Raw genomic sequence first — 22,588 nt, 5'->3', positions numbered from 1 at the left:
ATGGTTCTGCTTTCTTTCTTTCTTTTTTTTTTTTTTTTTTGGTCTTTCGAGACAGGTTTTCCCTGTAGTTTCTAGAGTCTGTCCTGGAACTAGTTCTTGTAGACCAGCCTGGCCTCGAACTCAGAGATCCGCCTGCCTTTGCCTCCTGAGTGCTGGGATTAAAGGCGTGCGCCACCACCGCCCGGCATGGTTCTGCTTTTTTTAAACCAAGACAGAGCAAATGTAGACTTGAAGCGGTGGTTGCCTTAGGACATCCAGGTAGAAAGGTCTAAGAGACAACTAGAAATTAAGCTTAGAGGTTAAAAGAGGACTATGTGGCAAAAATAAGGTTTGGGATCTCATCACCTCTAGAGATGGTGTCTGAGCAATGAAGCAGGTAAAATCATCTCATAGAAACCACACTGCAAGGCTTGTTAGCTCACATATTTCCAGGTGCAGGGGGTTGGCGTAAGCAGGTAAAGGGGGGGTGTGAGAAAACAGGTGTTGGGCTGCTTTCTTCACAGGCAGTGCAACACCTGCTCAGGCAAACCTATCAGCTAGTGGATACTGCACCCTGAGATGGGAACCGATCAAACCTACTGGCCATGCTAGCAGAAAGAGAGGCGTTAGCGGGAGATAGAGGAAGACCAGACAGAGAAGAAAGAGCCCAGAGCAGCATCCAGGAGTACAGGGAAAGATGCACGTGAAGGGGGTGGTCAGCAATGCCCTATGTCCCCAAGGACTCAAGATGAATCCTGGAGGGATGTCCTCAGATAGCACAGCAAGCTGAACACATTTGGTGTCTTTTGTCATTAGTGGAACGGCAGGATAAGATCTGAAGGATGAGAATTGCTAAGTGGTGGCTAGGGATTTCCATTCCTTTCCTCAGAGAAGAAAGTAGGGGAAGGCCCTGGCTTATGGAGGAGACAGAGATGATTGGGCTATTGGGAGGACAAGAGTTTCAACTGCCTTTATAGGAAGAAGGCAGTCAGAGTCAGTGGATTCAAGAGATCCGAAACAGTAAAAAGGAGAGATGGACTTAGGATGAACCCCCTAAGTGTGTGCTGTAGCTTGAAGAAAGAAAAGGCAGGGGGCTCTTCCTTTCTCTGAGAGTGGAGGATGAAGGAGTGGAGTGAAGCCTGAGAAAACTTTATATGTTGGGGCAAGAATTCCTAAGTAGAAGTCTTGGGAATATGACCCTAAGTTGCCTGTTTAAACCTACGGTACCTGTGAGGGAGAGCCACAACGAGAGGTCAGCCTGCTGTGCTGTAATACCTGCTCCTGTGTGCCAGGTTTCTCCCGCACTTCATGGCATTTGTCTCCTTCAGTCCTAGGAGATGCACGTAACTGTCACAGGCCGGTTTAGAGCCCACAAGGAAGGGCCTGTGGTCACAGTCACCATGTGCTTGAGCCGGGATCTGATTGCAGGAGAGTCAGAGTTCATAGCCTGTTGTCTTAACTGCCTTCCAGTGTGATATACACACACATGCAAATAGGCATGCTCACACATGTGCATGCCATACACACTATACCATACACACACAACAGGCATGCTCATAAATGTGCATGCATCACACACACTACACCATAAAAATGCATACACACTACACCACACACACACAGTACAACACACACACACACACCTTGTCATGCATGTTGGCAGGGTGGTAGCTAGAACTGGAACTAGGCTTTCTTTTGTATTCGTATGGAAACGTATGTTTTCAACAATTTCATATGGTCACATCCGTTCCCCTCCTTCAGCTCCTCCCTAGATCCCCCTCACATCTCTATTCATCCAATTCAGGTTCCCTTTCTATCTCAAAAATGATAACCAGAAAGAAGGCCTCCAGTTACCCCTCCAAAAACCCAAATCAAAACAAATAAACTAAACAGAGAAAAAAGAGAACCATAAAGCAAAAAATATCAACAAAACAACAGTACACAAAAGCATTAGAATCCTTTTTTTATGTGCTGTCCAGCTACTCTTGGCCACAGGGCCTGCCCTGGAGTGTGGCTGCTATGGCCCAGTGACCAAGCCTGGAGAAAACTGATTTCCCTTTCTCAGCAGACATCCATAGCAAATGGCTCCTTGTTAGGGGTGGCGACCTGTGTCTTCCTTCCCTTCTCAGTGCTGGGTCTCTTTGTAACCTCCGAAGGGCTCCTATGTGTCTGTGTGAGTGCCTGCGTTGGATCATCTTGTTGTTTTCTGAAGATGCTGTCTCCTTGGAGTCATCTACCACCTCTGTCTCTCAAAATCTTTCTGTCTTTTTCTCTTTCCCGTAGCTCCCTGGGCCTTGAGAGGAGGGTTTTGGCTAAAGACATTTCATTTGGGGCTGAGTGCTACAAAGTCTCTTCTGCACATTGTCAAGTTGTGGGGTCCTCTGTTGAATTCCCATATACCCACAGGAAGAAGCTGAGTGGTGCATTGATTTATGGGTATAACAATGTATCATTAGGAGCCATTTTATCACTATGTTTCTTCAACAAAATAATAGTAGTAGGTTTTTCCCCTAGGTGCATGATCTACTAGTCTCAACTCCTCGGCCACGTTGGGCAGTGCCAGGTAATGGGCTCCATCCCATGGAGTGGGTCTTAAATAAACTGAAAATGCTATGTGAGTAACCAACCACTTTTAACTGGCCACCTGGCTCTCTCGATGTCTGGTTCCAGGAAGTGCAACCAGACCAGTGAATCAGCTGTGTTCTTTTTCCGAACACTCTTCCTTCCATTCCACGCCACCCCGCCATCCCTACCCCAGTCTTGAACCCAGCTCTGACTTAGGCTGGAATCCTAGTCCGCCAGGTAAGAAAGCCTTCTACCTTCTTAGCTTAGCTGCCCTGCTTTGGTAAAAAAAAAAAAAAAAAAAAGAAAAAAAAAAAAAGGCCCCATGCAGGGCAGGCAGCGGGGTGGAAGGCCACATTTGTTTTGCTTTTATTGTTAAATAATATAAATCTCCTTGGCTGCACCACCCGCTGGGACATGAGTTGTGTGTCTCCCGCACAGTCACTAATGAGACAGTTAATCATTTGTTTATTCTGTTCCAAGAGAGGTGCTGTGCGTATCTCTCAAACCAGACACTGGGTCCCAGGACCCTAGAGAAACTGCCTGCCCCTGGCACGAGTCTCCCACGTTCCCAGCATAGTTCCTCTGTGCTGGTCCCACCACCCTCCTTCCCCCAGGAGCTGGCCAGGGATGCAGCGCATCAGCTGCTGGTGATTACGATTACTGCTACTGCAGTTATTATTATTATTTAAATACTTCATTCCCCAAGAAGAAAAAAAAAAAGTAATTTGCAAAGATGCTTTGTTGGGAGATAAGTAGGCTTCCTCTTGGGGACAGGGGGTTATCCTCGCTTGTGCAGAGGTTCCTAGAGGTCGTGCAGCTCGTGAGATAAAACTCTGGGATCCTCCTGGGGGAAGGCCAGAGTCAGCGTTCGGACTGTTTTCCTAGATCCAGGGTTAAAGAGGTGAAATCAGCTGTGTTTTCTCCTGCAGGCTCCTGGGCTGACGGCTGCTTTTAATTAGCACAAATCAGGCCTGTCCAGGAGCAGTGGGGTGGGGGAGGAGGAGCCTAGAGGCATCAAGGAAAGGGCTGGTTTGGGGGTGCTGGAGAAACGGCTAGCTGTAACTGCTGTACCTGGGCTGCCCAAGCTGAATGATTATGGTTAAAGGACCTTGGGAGCATCCATTTGCATGCTGTTAGCATCCTCCAGTTATTTATTTATTTATTTATTTATTTATTTATTTATTTATTTATTTATTTTTGGGTGTTTGGATAAATCCTAATGCCGAAAGCTTATATTTCAATTAACAGGGTCCAACTGTCTTAAACCCGTGTCGGGGGCTTGGGGGAGGGGGGCGCACGGTGACAGCCGTAAGTTGCTCTTTCTGCTGTGGCAGCTGCTCTCACTGCTGGCAGCCCTTGGTCGGTCTGTCTTGAATCCCGCCAGCTCCCATCTTCGAGCTGTTCTTCTTTGAAGAGCTGTTTATGTGCTAGGCACGTGCTGGATTACCTAGGGCAGAGGGACTTCTGTTTGAAAGTTTAGACTGCTGGAGCAGAGCGAAGCAGTGCGGGGGCCCTTGGTAGAAAAAGGGACGAAAGTCAGAGCGAAGCTGCCGTTAAATGTGAACCCTTTCCGTGGTCCTTGTCTAGGCTAGCTTCTGTTCTGCCTCACCCTGGTGCATCTACCACAGTCGCTCAACCAGACGTACTCCTCTTCAGCTTTCCTCCTCCCTCCTCCCAGTTCCTGCTCTTAAATACCACCCTTTAAATCTCCATATCTTTGCTCCCAGCCTTTGGCTTCCGACAGGTTTTCTTCTGTTCTTATCTTTTCTTATCAAAATCCCCACCACTCAAAGCTCCGTGCAAACTCCCCCAAGAAGGCCTTCTGATCTAGGTACTTTTCTTGTTTACTGGGACAAAACTGCCCGACAAAGGCAACCTGTTTGACTCGCTGGACTGTGCAGTTCATCATGGTGGTGAAGGCACAACATAGGGAGCTTGAGGCAGCTGGTTCCTTTGCAATCCGGAGTCAGGAAGCACAGGCCAGGTGAATATCGGTGCTCACCTAGTGCTCTCACTGTGTTTAGTCCTGTGACTCCAGCCTGTGGGACTGTGCTACACATATTCACGGTGGGTTATCCCTCTATAGTGAAAACCTTTCTGGTAATGCCCTCAAGGATACACACATACAAGTGCATTTCCGTGGCGATTCTAGACCTAGTCACATTGGCACTGAAGACTAACCCACAAGCCATCCCGTGGTCCTTCTTAGGCAGAGTTTATTGTCCACTGTGCCGCTGGTTACCTGGATGCCACACCTCCCTGTTCTTCAGGTTAGTGACGGACATCTCATCGTGTGCAGGGTGAGCAGTCATACACATTAGTATGGTTTAATGTTTGCAAATCTTCTTCTTAGGCATCTCAGTGGATGACTTGGCTCCTCCCATTGGGCACCTCACCCCTAGAGAGTAAAGCTCCTGATACCACGACAGTCCAGGTTGTTCAGATAATTTTGTTTGTCCTGGGTTGGATTTTGTCCAGAGATCAAAACAATAACCAACCCTCCAAATTCTAATTTCTGGGACCCCCCGCCCTTTACCTTATTGAAAAAAAAAATGGTGGCAGAGAAAGAGAAGGTCATGCAAAGATGGGACAGACATGGGGGTGTTGTGGCTATGTGCGAGGGAATTCCAACAGCTGTCAGAGACTAGAAGAGACAAGGTAGGGCTTTCTGTGTGAGATTAAAAGGGGACCACGGCTCTTGTCAATGCCACAATTTAGAAAAATTTGGTCTCTAGAACTGGAATGAGCACGTTTGTTACTGCAAACCATCTATTTCGTGGTAGCTTATTTGAGAAGTCCTGGGAAACTAGAGACAAGCCGGTGGCCCTCCTCCTGAAAGCAAAACATGGGAGCAGCAGGAAGAACACAGGGACAATCAGTGTGAGGAGACTGAGTTCTCCCCTCCTGATAGCTGTTAGCATCCTCCTCGCTCCTTCTGCTTCCGCTTCTGTCTCTTACAATCCACAGCCCTGTTTCTCCTGTGCATAGCCAGCCGAGCACTGTCGAGGGCAAGCCTTGCAATAGGAGTGTCAATACTGAATAAATAACTACCATACTGAGAAAGGGCAATTGGCATTTGCATGGCCTTTGCAGTTTACAGAGCTGTTTGCCTTCTTGCACCACCGTTTGTCTTTGTAATAACCCTGGGGGATGGATATTAGGATTGCTATGTTGACGAGATGGGCAGTTTGTGGTGTTGGTGAACCTGTGTGGAGCCACACATGGTATAGTTTGGTTTACAGCTTTAAAACCCCATTGGTGAGGATGTAGCTCAGTGGTGAAGCCCTTGTCCAGTAAGCACAAGGTTCCTAGGCTCAATCCTAATAAAACAATCCTGACTTCTGACTCCAAATTAAGGTATTTCTTTCTTGGGTTTATTTATTTTATTTATGTGTATGGGCGTTTTGTTGTTCTTGTTTGTTGCAGTCTACATGTATGTACTAAGTGCATACCTATTGCCCACCAAGGTCAGAAGAAGGTGTCAGATCCCCTGGAACTGAAGTTTATGGATGGTCGTGAACTACCACAATACGAACCTAAACCCAGATTCTCTGGCAAGATTGAAAAGTGCTCTTAATTGCTGGGTTAACTCTCCAGTCCTCCAATCAACTTCTTTTGAAATGCATACCTAGTCTAACCTCACGATAAGAACCAGTGGATCAAATTTGTTCTTTTAAATTTTATTTTCAAACAAGAATATCCTTGGCCTGGGCAGGGGAATTCATGATACCCTTTGTTTCCCCCCCGAGGTGAGCTCAGATTCAGCACGGTTTACAGTAAGTAGCAGAAAAGCTATGAGAAAATCCTGTTTGTTCAGAGGTCTTTATTTAAATGGTATCTCAGAATGTTAATCCTTTGTAATTGTTTGGGGAAGCTACTGGGAACTGTGTGTGTGTATATGTGTGTGTGTGTGTGTGTGTGTGTGTGTGTGTGTTTGAGGGGGAGGGAGAGACTCTCTGCTCATGCTCCCATGTATTGGTGCTGGAGCAAACATACCTGTCTGTGCTCAGCTGTTATCCCCCTCTGCTGGTCACTGGCATAAATCCATCACCTGCTCATTTAAAGTCCTAAGGAAAAACCCAAACTGGGAAAACACAGGGTGAACTGCCATACACTCAGCACCATTTATGTTTGTACATCCTCTTCTTAGGCATTTCAGTGGGTGGCTTGGGTCCTCCCATGGGACACCTCACCCCAGGAGATTTACTCCTGACTACCTGCCAATAAAGTGGGCTTTGGAGATGAGCAGTCATATTCAGCTCTGCTCTTTAATTTTGACATAGGTGCCAAGTATTTATATTAGGAATCCACATGGATAAAATGGGAGGCTCACAAGCACCCTTGTCCCAGTGGTAGTGCATAGATTATATGAAATAATGTACTTAAAGTGCTTGATGTATAGTAGGTACTTAGTCCCTATTTATTTTCTGCCTCACAACCCACATGTTTCTTCCTAGTGTTTGTAGGCATAGACTGCTCACTTGTTTCCCTAGTCACTCAGACCTGAAATAATCCCACAGAAACTATATTAATTATAATACTGTTTGACCAATGGCTCAAGCATATTTTTATCTAGTTCTTATATCATAAATTAAGCCATTTCTATTAATCCATGTATTGGCCACAATGTTGTGGTTTACCGGGTACATTCCGGGCATCTGTCTCCTTTGGCAGCTATGTGGTGACTCCCTGATTCCCCCTACTCTCTCTCTCTTTCTATCACTGTTCTGATTTCATACCTGGCTTTACTTTGCTAATCCATTTGCCCAAACAATTTCATCAACCAATGAAAGCAACACATATACAGAAGGACATCCCATATCATCTCCCCCTTTTCTGTCTAATTAAAAAGGAAGGTTTTAATTTTAACATAGTAAAATTACATATAATATAACAGGTATCAAGCAAGAACTACAGTTACAATATTTAGTCTATTTGGTATCTGGCAAAATTAAAAAATATTGTTATCATCTGTTTTATCTTTGTTTGTATAAAATTTCATATCTAATTTACCTTTTATCATAACTAAGGAAAACTGTAACCATTTGTCTTCACCTCTTTAAGACACAACAAGGATATACTATTACCTAAGTAAACATGAAGTACATTATAAGCAACTTCCCAAAACTCTAGAATTGACAGAGACATCTCACTGGCCTGGACAGTCACCCAAAGCTTTTCTGTAATGTTGGGACAACCCATCTTCAGCCTACAGGCCCATAGTATTTATCAGACTTTTCCATGCAGCAGGAAATTTGTACTGCCTTGTAATGGCAAAGTTCATCAGTTGCTTTCTTTCTTCTGTGTCCTGCAGACTGTCTGGAAGTTTCTTCTATGAAGCAGGAACCTTGAAGGACCATCCATCTTTTGGAAAGTTCAGCAGTCACTTTTCTGTGGGTCCTGCATGTCCAGTTCATGCAGCATACCAAGCAGTCCAGGCAAGAGCAGTTTCTTTCCTAAATGGTTAGCCTTGCCATAGTAAAGGCAAATTCCATGAGTTTCAATGCCTATCAACCTCTCTGAAGTAATTGGTGCTGCCAGAAGCAGACATGTCTCACTGTCAAGAAAAGTCCAAGTTCTTTAAAAAACCTTTTAAATGCCATATTCTGTGGGTCTTTGATAGCTGAAGAGTATCTAACTGAAATGTATTCTACATATCTCTAAAATCTAACTAACATAATTAAAAGTTTTGGTTATTACAGATGACTATCTATAGCTAATTTCTATTAATCTGTGAATGACTCCAATGTTGTGGATTACTGGGTAAAGCTCTGGGCATCTGTCTTCTTTGGCAACTACAGGGCAATCTCCCTGAAACTGCCTACTCTCTCTATCGCTCTCTGATTTCCTGCCTGACTTTACTCTGCTAAGCCATTGGGCCCAAACAGCTTTATTCATCAACCAGTAAAAGCAACACACGTACAGAAGGACATCCCACATCAAATGTTGAAATCATATTTTGATTATATATCACACTTTAATCAGGAAATAGTTCTATCACATTATTCTATAATAAAAGATGAACTTTTTTATTCATTTGTTTGTTTGTTTTTCATTTGCAGAGGGGAAATCAAAAGATCTAAAGAGAGGAAATGAGATGCATAGGTTCTTCATCAGATCAGCATTAGGCTTAAATAGAAACAGGGGGCGTCTACTCATCTCCATCCCATTGATGGACAAGATATAAGCTAATACCTACTCATCTCCATCCCATTGATGGACAAGATATAAGCTAATACCTAGTAGATCCTCTAATGTAATCAGACCCTTTTGCTCAGCATTTTATTTATTTAATTTTACAGCAACATCATGTGATTGGCAATGATTTTATCTTAAATTTTATAGATATCTTCATTTTATAGCTATCTTCATTTTAAGATAACCAAGAGAAACAAAGTTTCTATAAGTTTCATGCCAAGGTCAGCTAGCCCCTGACTTTTCTGCCCATTGTTTTGCTTTTTCTGGCAGTCCTGGGGACATTCATCTTACAGAGAGCCCATGAGTAGAATTAATCATGAGGAGCCTCAGTGCTGCCACCATTTGCCCCCAACCATGATCTATAGTTCTAGGTTTTAGGTTTTTGCCCTGTCATTTATGTGAAAGAGATGGAAGGGTAGAAATAGTACCTGACTAGTAACAGGCTTTCCCACACATCCTCATGCTGGTGAGTCTGATGTCCCATAATCAGTTCAAGCAGTGTTTGAAGAAGGCTATCCCAAGACACAATTCCGTGTAGGTTTGTTAGTTTAAGTGAGTCATAGCCATCCTTGGATTAAACTGTAGAGCTGTGTGTGTTTCATCACTATCAACATACTAAAGGTTTTTAGCCATCTTATTAGGGCTTTTAGAGGCAGGGGGAAGTAGCATTAGATAAGAGACGGAATTGCAACCTCATGAAGGAGGATGAGGAGCTATGAGATAAGAAAACACTTGCAGCATAGTTTGCCTTCCTGCCCTAGTAGAGAAAATTTGCATCCAGGTTCTTGACTCACAGCTCTGCAATTTAGGAGAAGTCATTATCATTGTATAATTCATGTTGTAAAATCAAAAGTGAGTCTCATGAGTCAGAAACAAGAGGGCTTAGTAAAGTGCCAGAAGGTGATTTGATGGCTGCATTTCTGTATTCAGAATGTCAAATACAGTGCAGTTAGAGGGAAGCCTGCCCTCATGCTCTCTGTCCAGCACTGTGCATTGGACATAGCTTTATTAAGGTACTCCCAGGCTTTGATGTAATGGAACCCTGCTTGATGTGAGCTCCATGATAAGAAAAAATAGCTACTCTTGGTTCTAAAGCCATATTACAAAAGGCAGGTGGCGAAAGGGAGGTATTTTCGGAATCAGGTGGACATAGCAAGGCATGGGATTAGTTATCTTTCTCCTTGCTCTGGCAAAAACAAATAAGGAAGGGAAGATTTATTTTGGCTCATGGTTTGGAGACACAGCACATCGTGGCTGGGGAGGCATGACCGCAGCAACATGACATCTCTGGCCACTTCCCATCTACAGCAGAAGCAGAGGGAAATGAATGCTGATTCTCGCTTTCTTTCCTCATCTTATTTAATCTGTGACTCAAGCCTACAGGATGGTGCCACCCACGCTAAGGGTGTCTCTTCCCGTCTCTGTTAAACCTTTCTGGACACACCCCCAGCGCCATACTCAGAGGATGGCGATTCTAAATGGAGTTGGCCGTAAAGATTAACCATCAGGTTCTCTCTGTGGTTCTGGTCTAAAAGCCTGCTCATGTCCATGCGCAGGATCCTAGGTGTGAAGCTGCCCTTAGAACGAAGTGAATAGGAAACAGCTAGATGAATGTTCATTGGTTCGCAACCTCATTATACTTCTCATGCCCATCGCTAGCTAGTGGCGACCACAAGAAGTTTGACCATGAAGCTGATCCTCTCTCTATGCGTTGACCAGCTACACTGTCAATCATTTTCCCCCTATACTTTCTAGTGCAAACCTTATCAGAAGCACTTTCATCATAAAACAAATAAACCTCCATAGGAATCCCACACTCTCCAGATTTATAAACTTATTCTCACATGACCTATACTCTCCCCTAACAAACTTTATTTTTTTATCTGAATATCATTTAATGAGTTGGGAAGTTGGTCTTGGAGAAAGAGGCTTCAGCAAGGCCAAGGTCGCATGTGTGTGATGAGGGAGGCTTAGAAAAACAGTGCCCATCGGGTACCCACTGTGCCTCACGTTGCTCTCTGGGCATTCTCTGCATTCTCTGTAGTCTTCCTGACAACCCAATAAAGAAAGTATAGTTCTCCAATTTTATGAGTGCAGAGACTGTTAAAACCCACGGGGTTAACTAGGGGTCAAGATCACATAGCGGGTGACTCCAGAATCAGTCTATCTAGTTTGAAATATCATTATTTCTCCAAACTGTCTTTTTCACAGCCTGTCCCTGTTAGATAGATTTTGTTCTTGTCACCAAAAGGATCAAATGATTGACATAATACTTGGGGGACTAGCCAGGGCCTGATACAAAACAATGGCTGCACAGACAATAGTTGGTGTTGCTGATTTTTTTTTGTTTTTGTTTTCAATAGCTTAGGGGAGGTGCCCTTTATCATATATTGGGAATGAGTTTAGCTAACCGGAGTTGGCCTGTTATTTGTGGAGCAGGGTAGGTATCTTGAAGTCACCCTGGACTTGACCTGGTAATAAAGCAGCAGTTGCTCCGATTAGGGTTTGTGTTTGCTTCAGCCTCGATGAGGTTTTCTGTTCTGGCCTCTGCATTATCTCAGGCTGCCTTTTCTTTCAGGGTCTGTATGCAGTTGTCTAAGCAGACATGCCAGTCAGCATTGTAGGGTTCAGTTTGAGAGCTTTTGCACTGAGAACGAGCATTGTGTGACATGGAAGGATGGCACTGTGCTGGCCACGACATGGCTCTGCAGACCTGTAATCTCAGTCCTTGGCAGAAGCCTAGAGGACTGCCAGTCTGGGGCCAGCCTGGGAAACACAGCGCGTTTAAAAAAATAAAATAAAATAAAATTTGTAGGTTTCTCTGTCCATGGTGCTGAACCTGAAACTCCCTGCAGGAGGATACAGATGTCGCCACATGGGCTCTCTCATCTCTGAACCTATCCTTCCCGACTAGAGAAACCACTGTTCTGTGAGTAAACTTAAAAAAAAGGACTGGTCTGGAAGCTAGGAGATTTAGTGACAGTTCCCATCACTTGCTCTGTGGCCCCAGGCAAGCTAGCCAACCTTTCCTGTTCATTCACCGTTCCCACTGGTAAAATTGAGTTGCTAACATGCTGTCATTCCCCGACTCGGAGTGCTTTGATTTCTGTGTGAGTAAGTGAGATAACAGATGCTAAAGTGGGATATGAATGCACGGTATGATTATGTTGCTATTATTGCCTCTCAGTCTTTTAATCATACATTTTGAGTGTATCACTTTAATTCACTGAGGCACCCTAAGGCCTAATAACATATAATGCAGCAAGCAGAAAATCAAACAAACAGATAAATGCACTGGGGAGGGGGGGAGAAGAGATGAGTTTGCTTTGGCTTGCTGGCTTGTGAATATACAGCTGTACAGCTTAGAGTGTGTCTCCAACAAGAAAGGTAATGGCCAGCAAAGAGTCACTTTATCTGGACGTAGACACAGCGAAGAGGACGACTTCTCTGTCCCAGGGACCTTTAAAATTCACAGCTTCTCTGCAATATATTTATTTGTTTGTTTGTTTTTGTTTTTTTGAGACAGGATTTTTATGTGTATCTTTGACTGTTCGGGGCCTCACTCTGTAGACCAGGCTGGCCTTGAACTCACAGAGATCCACCTGCCTCTGCCTCCCAAGTGCTGGTATTAAAGGCGTGTGCCACCACTACCCATGTTTTCTCTGCTGTTAAAAACTAAGATTCTTTGTCCTTTACTCTGTCTTCCTGTGTTAACTATACCTGCTGTCACCTGGAATACAGATGTGGAGATCCCTATGCATGGATTCACCTTCCAAGTCATGATATTGCCATAAATTAAGCCCTTACCTCTGACAGACCCAATTTCTCCATCAATAAAATGGACTTCATGGCAACCATGCCCCCCAGTGATGATGACCACATGTTGAAAAGAGTCTGGGTAGGTGGTGGCTGTCATGACTCCCCCTGCGATGTTTTAGTCCATGCATCCCATGTAAAGGTCTTTAATTCCATATTTAATACATTCTATTTTCTGGATCTATTCTTCCTGTTAAAATTTTATCTTTCAAGGCAGAGATCAAACACCACCTTTTCTGATTACTATAATCATAAGTGTTAGTTTTTCCTAGCTAGACTTTCTTGGCTGTTGATATTTACCCCAGGAAAGAGTTTGTGATTATCTAAACATGTTTTACTTTCCTTGATCAATGATAAGATCTTGGAAGTTTGGATCAGATCCAGCATAGTGCCTAGCTTGCAACCTTTGCCCAATATCTACCTAAATCCATGGGCAGGGCCAATGCATGTACTGCCTGTCCTCTTAGCCTTATTCACAATAGACCTATGGCTAAAGGAGTTGAGCAAGAAGCCAGGGCTACTGATGTATAGATTGAGAATATTGGATTTACATAGCCTACTGGAAGTATGAATCAGAAGTTGGAGGTTTTCCATTTTGGAATAAGGAAGTGGGAGCTGTTAAAAGACACAGTTCATCATGGTCTTTCTTGGCCTATCTTTGGTCTTGGAGATGCTATGAAAACACTACATGGATTTGGAAAGACACCTCTGAGACAAGGGTTAGAAGTCATGGAGACAGAGACTTGTGTAATATGTAGGCCTACCAGAAGGTGGCACACTACACTAATTTCACGGTCTGGTGGCTTGGCTCCATCTCCACACCAAAATGTGAGTATTTTGATGGGTAGTGTTTTGTGGGCTCTAAAGCCACTGTCTCCTTATCCTCCCCCATCCCTATGCCATGCTTATCCATGAGGTATAAAGATGAAAGTGATTCACATCCATGGTGAAAATAGTCAATGGATTTATCACCTATGGGAAGATTTCTGCAGAGGTGAGGTGAAGGGGGTGAGGGTGCCTCTCAGTTTCTTCATAGTTACAGTCCCAAACTCAAAGTGTAATGCTCTTCACTCCCATCTGGATAAGTAGGAAGTGATTGGTTATTGCCCCTTCAACAAAGAAGGTAAAAGAAGAAAAAAATCATGTTCTTTTGTTCATTTTTTTACTCCTTATTCCCTCTTATTTCTCTTATTAATTTCCTGTGTGAATTATAGGAAAATACCTCTCCTTATGCCTCTTACTCATCTCCTATGTGCGTTTAATTTTATTTATATTGCTATTTATCATCTTGTACTTTCACAAAATATTTCTAAGGCATACAATGCCGGTATTTTCTCATTTCTTAAAACCCTAGTGATAAAAACTTCTACAGTTCTCTGCAACCATCAGTTTCGTCTTCCCACAGGACTGGGGACATGGCTCGGTTGCTACAACATTTGCCATGCAAATGCGAGGGTCTAAGTTGTAAAAAAGTCCGGTGTAGTGGCTTGCACAAATAACTCCATTATTGGGGAACCGGAGACAAGTGGATTCCTAGGGCTCACTGCTCAGCCAGCTTAGCCAAATCCGTAAGCTCCAGATGACATGAGAGACTCTGCCTCAAAAAGCAATGAGTGCTAATGGTCCAAGCAGTGACATCCAAGGTTGACCCCTGCTTCCACTTGCACATGCATGCACACACACACAGTCTCACAGTAACACACACAACCATGCACATACACACAATATTGAGTTGTTTTACAGGCATCACTTAATGCTTTGAATATATGTTGTGTGTGTGTCTACGTGCACATGTGTGCGTGCGCATGTGTATGTATGGGTATTTTTGCCTGTAAGCATGTTTGTGCACTGCTTATGGGCTTGGTGCCCATGGGGACCAGGTGAGGTTGTTGGATTCTCTAAAACTAGAGTTGCAGACAGCCATGAGCTGCCATGTGAGTGCTGAGATTCAAACTTAAATATTCTGTAAGAGCATACAATACTCTTCACTGATAAGCCATCTTTCCCACCAAGATCATTGTTTTTAAAATTACAGGTATGTATGTGGGACTGTTAGTACAGGTATGCATGAGGGGCTAGAGGCATCATTACAAGTCATTGTGAACAGCCCTGGATGGGCTGGGAGCTGAATTCCAGTCTCTGTAAGAACAGAATACACCTTTAGTTTCTGAGTCATCTCTCAAGCTCTGTTTACTTTTAAAATATAACGTATTTAATGCTTCTTTAAGAATTGTAGACATGCATCCAGTGTATTTTGATAATATTCATCATGGCCATTTTCCCTAATTCCTTCAGATCCACTTTCATCTAACTTCCCTAACTTCCTACTCTCTTTGTTTTTTTGCGACCCACCTAGTCCAGTTTGTGCTGTCCATATACTTACCGGTGTGGGACCATCCACTGGAGCATGGTCATCCTAGTAGGGGCCACACCCTTAAAGGAAACTGACTTCCTTTTCCCAGAAGCCACCAGTTGTCAATATCTCCTCAGCCAGAGTAGGAGCTCCTGAGCCTCTCTGCCTCCTGTCACTGAAATCTTGAGGAGCTGATCATTGTGCATGCAACCATGGTTGTGAGATTTTGCATGACGCTGTCCTGTTAGAGACTGTTTGACTCCAATCCTGTTAGATACTGTGGACTTGTGGATCTTACAATCCTTCTGCCACCCCTAAGCCAATTTGAAGAAAAGCTATGAGCCTTGGACAGTAAGGAGGGGCATGTTCATGTCCCATCTGTGGCTGAGCCTTCTACAGGCTCTTATTAGCCACACTTGGTGAATTTCTGCACTCCCTGCTGTTTGCTGCACAAAGAAAGTTAACTGATGAGTTCTGAGAGCGGCTCTAACCTGCGGGTAGAGAGGGAAGAATTTAGAAGGCAGCTGGATACTATTTCCATTTAGCAAGATAGTATTAGGTTCATCCCTGGGCTTGTGAGCTTACCAACCTTGGGTTCTTGTCCAGATGTATTGTGCAAGAAGTGTATTTCCTCTTGCGGAGTAGGACTTCCCAGTCAGTCAGTAAGTGGTTGATTTCCCCCATAGCGTTTGTACCACTTTCCCTCCCAGGGCCTGTTTTACTATGTTAACCTTTATTATAATTCATGCTTTCAGAGCCGGGGAAATCTGCTGAGGACTCCCAGCACCCTCAGCAGTCTGCAGTCTGCATAACACTTTTTAACTTTTTGACACCTTGGAATCTAGTGGGAGAATACTTCCTAGTCATCAGCAACTTTTTTTCTCCACGTGCTGGCAACAAAGTCAGTGGTGTCTCCTGCAATAGGGTCTTAGCATCACATTCTAGTGGATGACCAAGAGCTATGGCAATAGGTTGTGTTGTTTTAGGGATCTCTGGGACATTTCTGACCAACAACTTGAGGTGAAATCTTTTTATTTGACAACCTGTAGTCTCTCAGCTACACAAACCATACCTGTGTATGATAAAAGTAATTAAATTCTTTTATATGAATAATGCATGTATATTTAGGAAGCTTATATGATAATATGTTTTCATAGGCATTTTAAAACACTGTTAATTATCCCTTCTCTCACCAATTTCTCTTCCTTACATGCACCATTTAGTTTGACCCTAAAAATTACCATAATAGTTCTAGGGAATAGAGATCAATATTCCCGTTCCATAGGTAAAAACGTAATTCCATTGAGGGAGACTGACTTTCTCAATAAATGTAAGAAATACACAAATGCATCCATGGGACATACACTTTACTATCTGGATCTCACTGTGGATAATGCAAATGATGCTCAAAAGAAGACATGCTCCACTTAAGGTCTTGTATTAGTGATGGTGGATATGGATTGCTATAAAGATTGTTATTTGGTCCTCAGTGTGGTGCTTTTTTTTTTTTAAATCACCCTAAGAAGCCCTTTTCTGTAATCTAAGAAGCCACTGCTGGTCTCCTCAGCCCACCTGCCAGTTCTCCTGCCTCTCAGACTCCCGAATAGAACTTGGTCTGCATTGACACAAGAGCCTCGGAGGAGAGTGCGCGGGACTCATTGGGAAATTATCTTTCCAAAGTTAAAAATAGCTTAAAAACAAAGGCTGAGAGAGAGAAAAAAAACTCATCAAAATGCTAACAGTGACGGTTTAGATAATGGGGTTATGGACAATTTGCTTGTTTCTCTGTTTCTGTGATTTTGAAAATTCAATGAATTAATGGAAAAAAAGGAAGAATGATGGCACAGATGTCAGAATGTTAGTGCGATGTGTGTGCTGTTAGGTGCTGCTGGATTGGGCTAGATTGCGTGGAGAATGAGTGGGAAGAGCAGGCCCTGGGTTCATTTTGTTCCATGACAGGGCATGTCTCATTCTTTAACTTCCACTTCTTTCCCAGAACCCCACCCGATAGTTTCAGGTGCCCTCACTCATACCTTGCTTCTGCCTTGGGTAGCTGGGCGCGACTGTGAAAAGCCATGGGCATGCATAAGGCTTGATAGGCCAGAGCAGATAGAAGGATGCTAGGAATTAGATTCTCCTGTAAGAGCTGCGGGCTTGAGCTCCTCACTCCACCTGCTGTGGACCTGTGGACTTACATAACACACTCACAGGACTTCATTTTCCAGTAGATTGAAAGCAAAGTCACTGTTGATTTTCTCCAAAAAATGATCTATTTGGAAGTGCAATTGCCTGGAATTACATGGTGGGGCGAGAGGCCAGACCTGCTGTAAATAACTTGCCTCTCAGCCACACACAGAGGCCCAGCTATCAGGATTGCCTGTGCCTCAGGTGCCCATCTGATGCAGACTATTGCTGTATTTATGAGCACATGTGTGCCTGATCTTGGGCTGTTACTTAGCTCATTGGCCCTTCCTCTTCTGGAGCTTTGCATCTAACAGAGAGGTGAGACAAAGAGGATGCAGGACTGGGTTTGTGTCTCCAGTTCTGTTAACAGCCCCTTTGTATGGCTTCTTTCCTGCCACCTCTGCCACCTACCTTGGGGCTGTATGAGGCCCGGAGTCTTATGTGCACAGCATGGGGTGGTTCAATGAACCAGCAGTAGACTTGGAAATATCTGAATTGTTGTACCAAGAGGGCCGGTGTCAACCCATGGGCTCTTAGAGGAGTACTTACATTTCCGAGTTTCTGCGTCTCTACGTAAAATCAAGCACACTACTAAAAATACAACCTACAATAAATAACTAAAGCTGAACAATCGGTGACAGGATGGGAGTCAGGAGTACCCGCATTTCAGTGTTATTATGAGGATCAAAGGGTGTAATGCAGAGAAATCACACAGCACAGCACCTGACACCTGGTATGTGCTCCATAAATTGAGCTCCATTCTGTGCTCTGTCTTGTATTTATGGCAACTGAAATATAAAGCAAAAACAATGGGCTTGAAAGCAGGATGACTCAAGCCAAGACTAAGTAGGATGCTGCAAAATATAAGATGCATTTTTGGGAGGACTCCTTTTGCTTCTAAGGAACAATAGCATATATATATATAGGGTTCCCCCCCAAAGAAAAAAATAATTAAGCAGAATAAATGAATACACGGTGGCAGATGGGATGTGATGCTGGCTTCTTCGGGCGGGTATTCTTATTTAAAGAGCCCCGCCTAGGCATGTGGAGGATGATGTCCAACCCAAAGGTAGCAGCATTTAATGCAGAGAAGCCTCTGGATGGGAGAGGGAGTTTTAACTAGAAAATCTTGGCAATTTTCCCTGGCCCTATCTTATAAACTTTATTATGGGATGGTACATTAGCTCATCTTGATGTTTTTCTCTGAAGTTATGTGGCTTATGTGCTCATTTCTCCATCAAATCAATATCATGGTGGAATCTAGCCAACCACAGACCACAATCTCAGGATAGAGCTCCCAGATGAACCCGGAGATGCAAATATTCACCTATACAACAATGACTAAAATGCTACTCCTTTATTATAGCAAGTGCAGCCAAACTTCTCTGAAGTTACTTGTTATTCATCATATGTGTCGTGTCTTATTTTGATTTAACCTCTAATATACCTGGTTATTTTTATTCTTATTATGCCATCGCTGTATGGTAGTGGTTAAGAGGAAGGATATTACAGTCAAGTTTGCCAGTTCAAATCTCAGTTCACCAGTACTATAAATATAGGCAAGCTAATTCTCCATGACTTGATCTTATATTTAAAGTAGGACTATAGTAGTGATGCATCAAAGAACTATTTTAAGCATGAAGTAATTAAATGTATATAGGGTACTTAGAAGAGAGTGTAGCTATTATTATCCCCACTAAATATCTGAGAACACTGGGGATGAACATTGGGGAAATGATGCTCCCAGGAGCATGCAGCTACAGGCAGAACCAGGTCAAGGATCCATTCCATAGGACACTCCAATTGAGCATTTTTCTTGCTTTGAGAAAAATGTGCAGGGTCTTTGATTTCTCCTACATTACCATCTCTCATGACAGCTATCAGTCATAAGTAACAGCATTTCAGGATGGCTGAAAGCCTCAAAGAGAATAGTTGAAGACTTAAGAACTTGTTTAATTAATCTCCAGTCCCTGAAAACATGTTAAAAAAAATCCCACCTCATCTACTGGGTTAGATTTAGGGACCTATCCCAGATTGGCAGTTAAGCTGAGGCATCAGTTAGTGGGATTCATGATGAATAATATTGGGAGTAGTAACCAAGTTCAAGCCCTGTCCACTGTGGGTTGTCCCTGAAGCCAGATCTAAAGAGAAATTGCCTTCCTATGTAACTCCAAGCCATGGGTTGCTTTATGTGTTTAATGGAGGTCAAACTCTGAATTTCCATCATAAGAACATGTACATCTTCAACTCAAATTATGGTTTGAGTCTAAGTTGTTCTCATTGGTCTTGTTTTAAATGCTTGGCCACTAGTTGTAGAAATACAAAAGCTTTGAAGCCTTTGAGAGCTGGGGCCCGGATCATGGAAGTAGGTCACTAGGAGTGGGATTTTGAAGGTTATATCTACCCCTGGTTTGTGTTTTTACCTTTGCTTCCTAGCCAGAGACCATGTGGAGAAGGTATTACTATATTTTTGCACCACCATCAACGGAGCCATTCCCACCCCATGCCATCTCTGCCGTGATGCGTGATGAACTGTGCCCCCTTAAACCATGAGCCTGAGTGAACCTGTCCTCCTTTAAGTCACTTCCGTCAGGCATTGTGTAACAGCAAATACAGGCACTGCTCATTGACAGGAATAAGACAGGAGTTGGGGTAAAAGTTATATTTTTAAATTGTTTTTCTTTCCTAGAATGACCTAAACCAAGCTTTCAGTGATCCAAATATAGGAAGGCCTATATGTTTGAAATGAAGAATGTGGCACAGATAAGGGCATGTTATCAAGGAATTCTTGCCTTATCCTTACTTACTCTGATTTCTATTGCCATATGTGTACATTCTACCACTAATTATCTATTATCTAGGGCATTGTTAATGTTTATTTAAAAATAATTATTGACTTTGTAGTATCTCCAAGATGACAATGGCATAAATGAAATCATATTCTATTCTATATGGAAGTTTCTTTCTCCTGGTTCATATATAGACGTGGCAGCCTTCTGACCAATTAAGAACAAGAATATAAGCAAGGCACCTTGGGGAAAAAAGCGTGTATAGCATTTGCTGATTCACCATTTGCAAATCTAATCCAGCTCTCTTCTTCTTGCTCAGCAGAGCTGCTGGAAGTTCTAATTGCTGGAACTGTGAACATACCCTTCTTCCTCAAGGAAGCTTAATACTTGTTATTCTTTTTCTTCCAGCGGAGGACAGGCCTTTGCATCCCACTTGGGATGGGTTGAATGCTGTCTTTCTGGAAGTTGTTGAAGTCCTATCATGTAGTATCTGTGATTGTCACTTTGAATCTCTGCAATGATCCAGTTAAAATGAGGTCATTAGAATGGTTCCTAATCCAATATGAATGTGTCATTAAAAAGGGGGGACTCTCTAACCCAGAGACTGGCACACGGAGAGAATGTGAATCTGAGAGCATTCTGCAAGTGGCATGTCTGCAAGTCAAAAAATGCCAAAGTTGGCCGGTGAACCACCAGAAGCTGGAAATGAATTTAGAGCAAAACTTTCCCTTAGATTCCCCTAGATTAACCAACCTTGGCAACATCTTGATCTTGGTTATCTGACCCCCAGGACTATGGGATATTGAACTTCAGCAATTGAAGCCACACCCTTTGTGACTGTTTGCTAGAACTCTAGGAAACCAACTCTCTACAGAACCCAGATAAGAGGCTGTCTTCTGTTTTTGTCTTCTCTACACATAGAAATTGTATTATACCAAACCCAATGCCAGGTCCTGAACACACAATAAAATTGTTGCATTTAAAGAGTTGATATACCTGCAGGAAGGGATACTTACCTTTGGTAACAACATGGTAAGTAGTTAATGTCTGTCTCCCATATAAACAACTGGCTGTCAATCATGGCCATTCTCAAGACTGTCTTGAGGATATCATAATACCACCATGTCTATATCCCAAATACTGACTGAAATGACGACTGATAGAAACAAGGAATCAGTGTTTTGTAAATCTTCCCAGGGAACTCTGAAAGGCTGCCAATGCAACACTGAGTTAATAATCTATGGCTGTCATCAGAAGTTGGAATAGCAATGAAATTAACAAGAAGGTTCTCATATGACTCAATGTGTAGCTTTGTTGAAGACGATCATCTTTCCTAAGCAGTAGAGATCGGATATATCTAATTACTGTCATGCCCTCTCTACAGTGCTCATCATAGTACAGAGAATAGACCACCAAGGTTTATGTTGAGGAAATATGAGATGTGCTGGAGACATTGCAAACAGACACGCAGAGTACTGTTGGATCACGGAGGTCAGTGAAAAGATAGGTTTATTTACTGAGGCAAGGAGAGAAGGGAAAATAGTATGTGCCTAGAGTCCAGGAGGAGGCTGTGGTTCAGTAGGATGCAGTGCCTTCTATGGATGGTGAGAGGTGAGACTGGGAAGGTAAATGAGGGCTGGTGATAAAGAAGCACCACAAAGTGTGTTTTTCTGGAGGTTGATTTGGGTTGTCTTGTGGGCCTAGCCATGAGTTCCGGGACTGAATCTTGGCACCTTAGTCTTGATACTCATACAGGTCCAGTTGGAGGCTTAGAATCCCACACTATTTCCTTTGAGGATGGAAGGTCAATGAGGTTGTGCTGTCATGGAATCTCTGCCGGCAAGCCCATCCCCCGAGATGAGCATGTACCATTTCTCTGGAGATGCTGCTCTGCACTACCTAGATTTGGTATGCTGTTCCTAAGGCTTAAGATGAAATGCTCTCAACCATCTCTGCATATCCTCACATCTTAGCTATAGCAATGATAGCGTAGCTCATATTTGAAACTGTCTTCACCTGGAGAAGCAAGGAGGGGAAGGTGGGTTTTCCCAGCTCATCCCTCAGTAGAGGTTAATAGCTGAGAGAACTCAAACCCTCAGTCCTAAAGGGTTGTTCACCCTTGGGTGTTGGCTTGTCCGAGTTCTGCTGTTGCCAGCAGAGTCCAATTTAGGACTCTGTAGATTTCATTAGCAGCTGGCCTGTTCCACTCTTGAGTCCTTAACGAAGATGTTAAATAAAATTTGACACTGTTATTACCGTCTGTGCCACACTTCCTATTTGCTGTGTGGCTCAAGAACATTCTATTCTTTCCCATGCAGTAGCTCCAAGAAGTGGTCAAGTAGCATTCCCATACTGCAGAGAAGGGGCAAGTACAATGTTGAGAACCTCACAACCAGCCTCGTTTCTCCCATTTCATTTCCTTGACCTTCTTTGCCTGAAACTGGATGCAATGAGTTAGTTACATTGGCTCCTCAGAGGCCCTCTGACCTCTCACATGATCCCTTCAAAGTCCTCCGTTCTTACCGTTTTGTATCTTTTTTTTAAGTTCAGGAATGCTTTAGTATGCTGTCTTCGTCAATTTGAATGAATTTGCAAGGGAAATTTTTCTCGATGAGTTTCTGACATCTCACTGACTGCCCAAACACAGGGTGTCCCTGGGCTGCTCTGCTCTCCCCGCTGTCTTCCTTCAGCCTGCCAAAGGCAT

General features: G+C 43.3%; 1 protein-coding gene across 1 annotated transcript in view; it reads left to right on the top strand.

Moving 5' to 3' along the window:
- Positions 1-22,588, top strand: part of Nrxn3 (neurexin 3) — a 1,492,393-nt gene that overhangs the window by 189,101 nt on the left and 1,280,704 nt on the right.

Source organism: Arvicola amphibius, chromosome 7, assembly GCF_903992535.2.
Source record: "Arvicola amphibius chromosome 7, mArvAmp1.2, whole genome shotgun sequence".
In the NCBI taxonomy this organism is placed as follows: Eukaryota; Metazoa; Chordata; class Mammalia; order Rodentia; family Cricetidae; genus Arvicola; species Arvicola amphibius.
The sequence above is the reverse complement of the archived record's forward strand: the minus strand, read 5'-3'. Positions and strand labels throughout refer to the sequence as shown.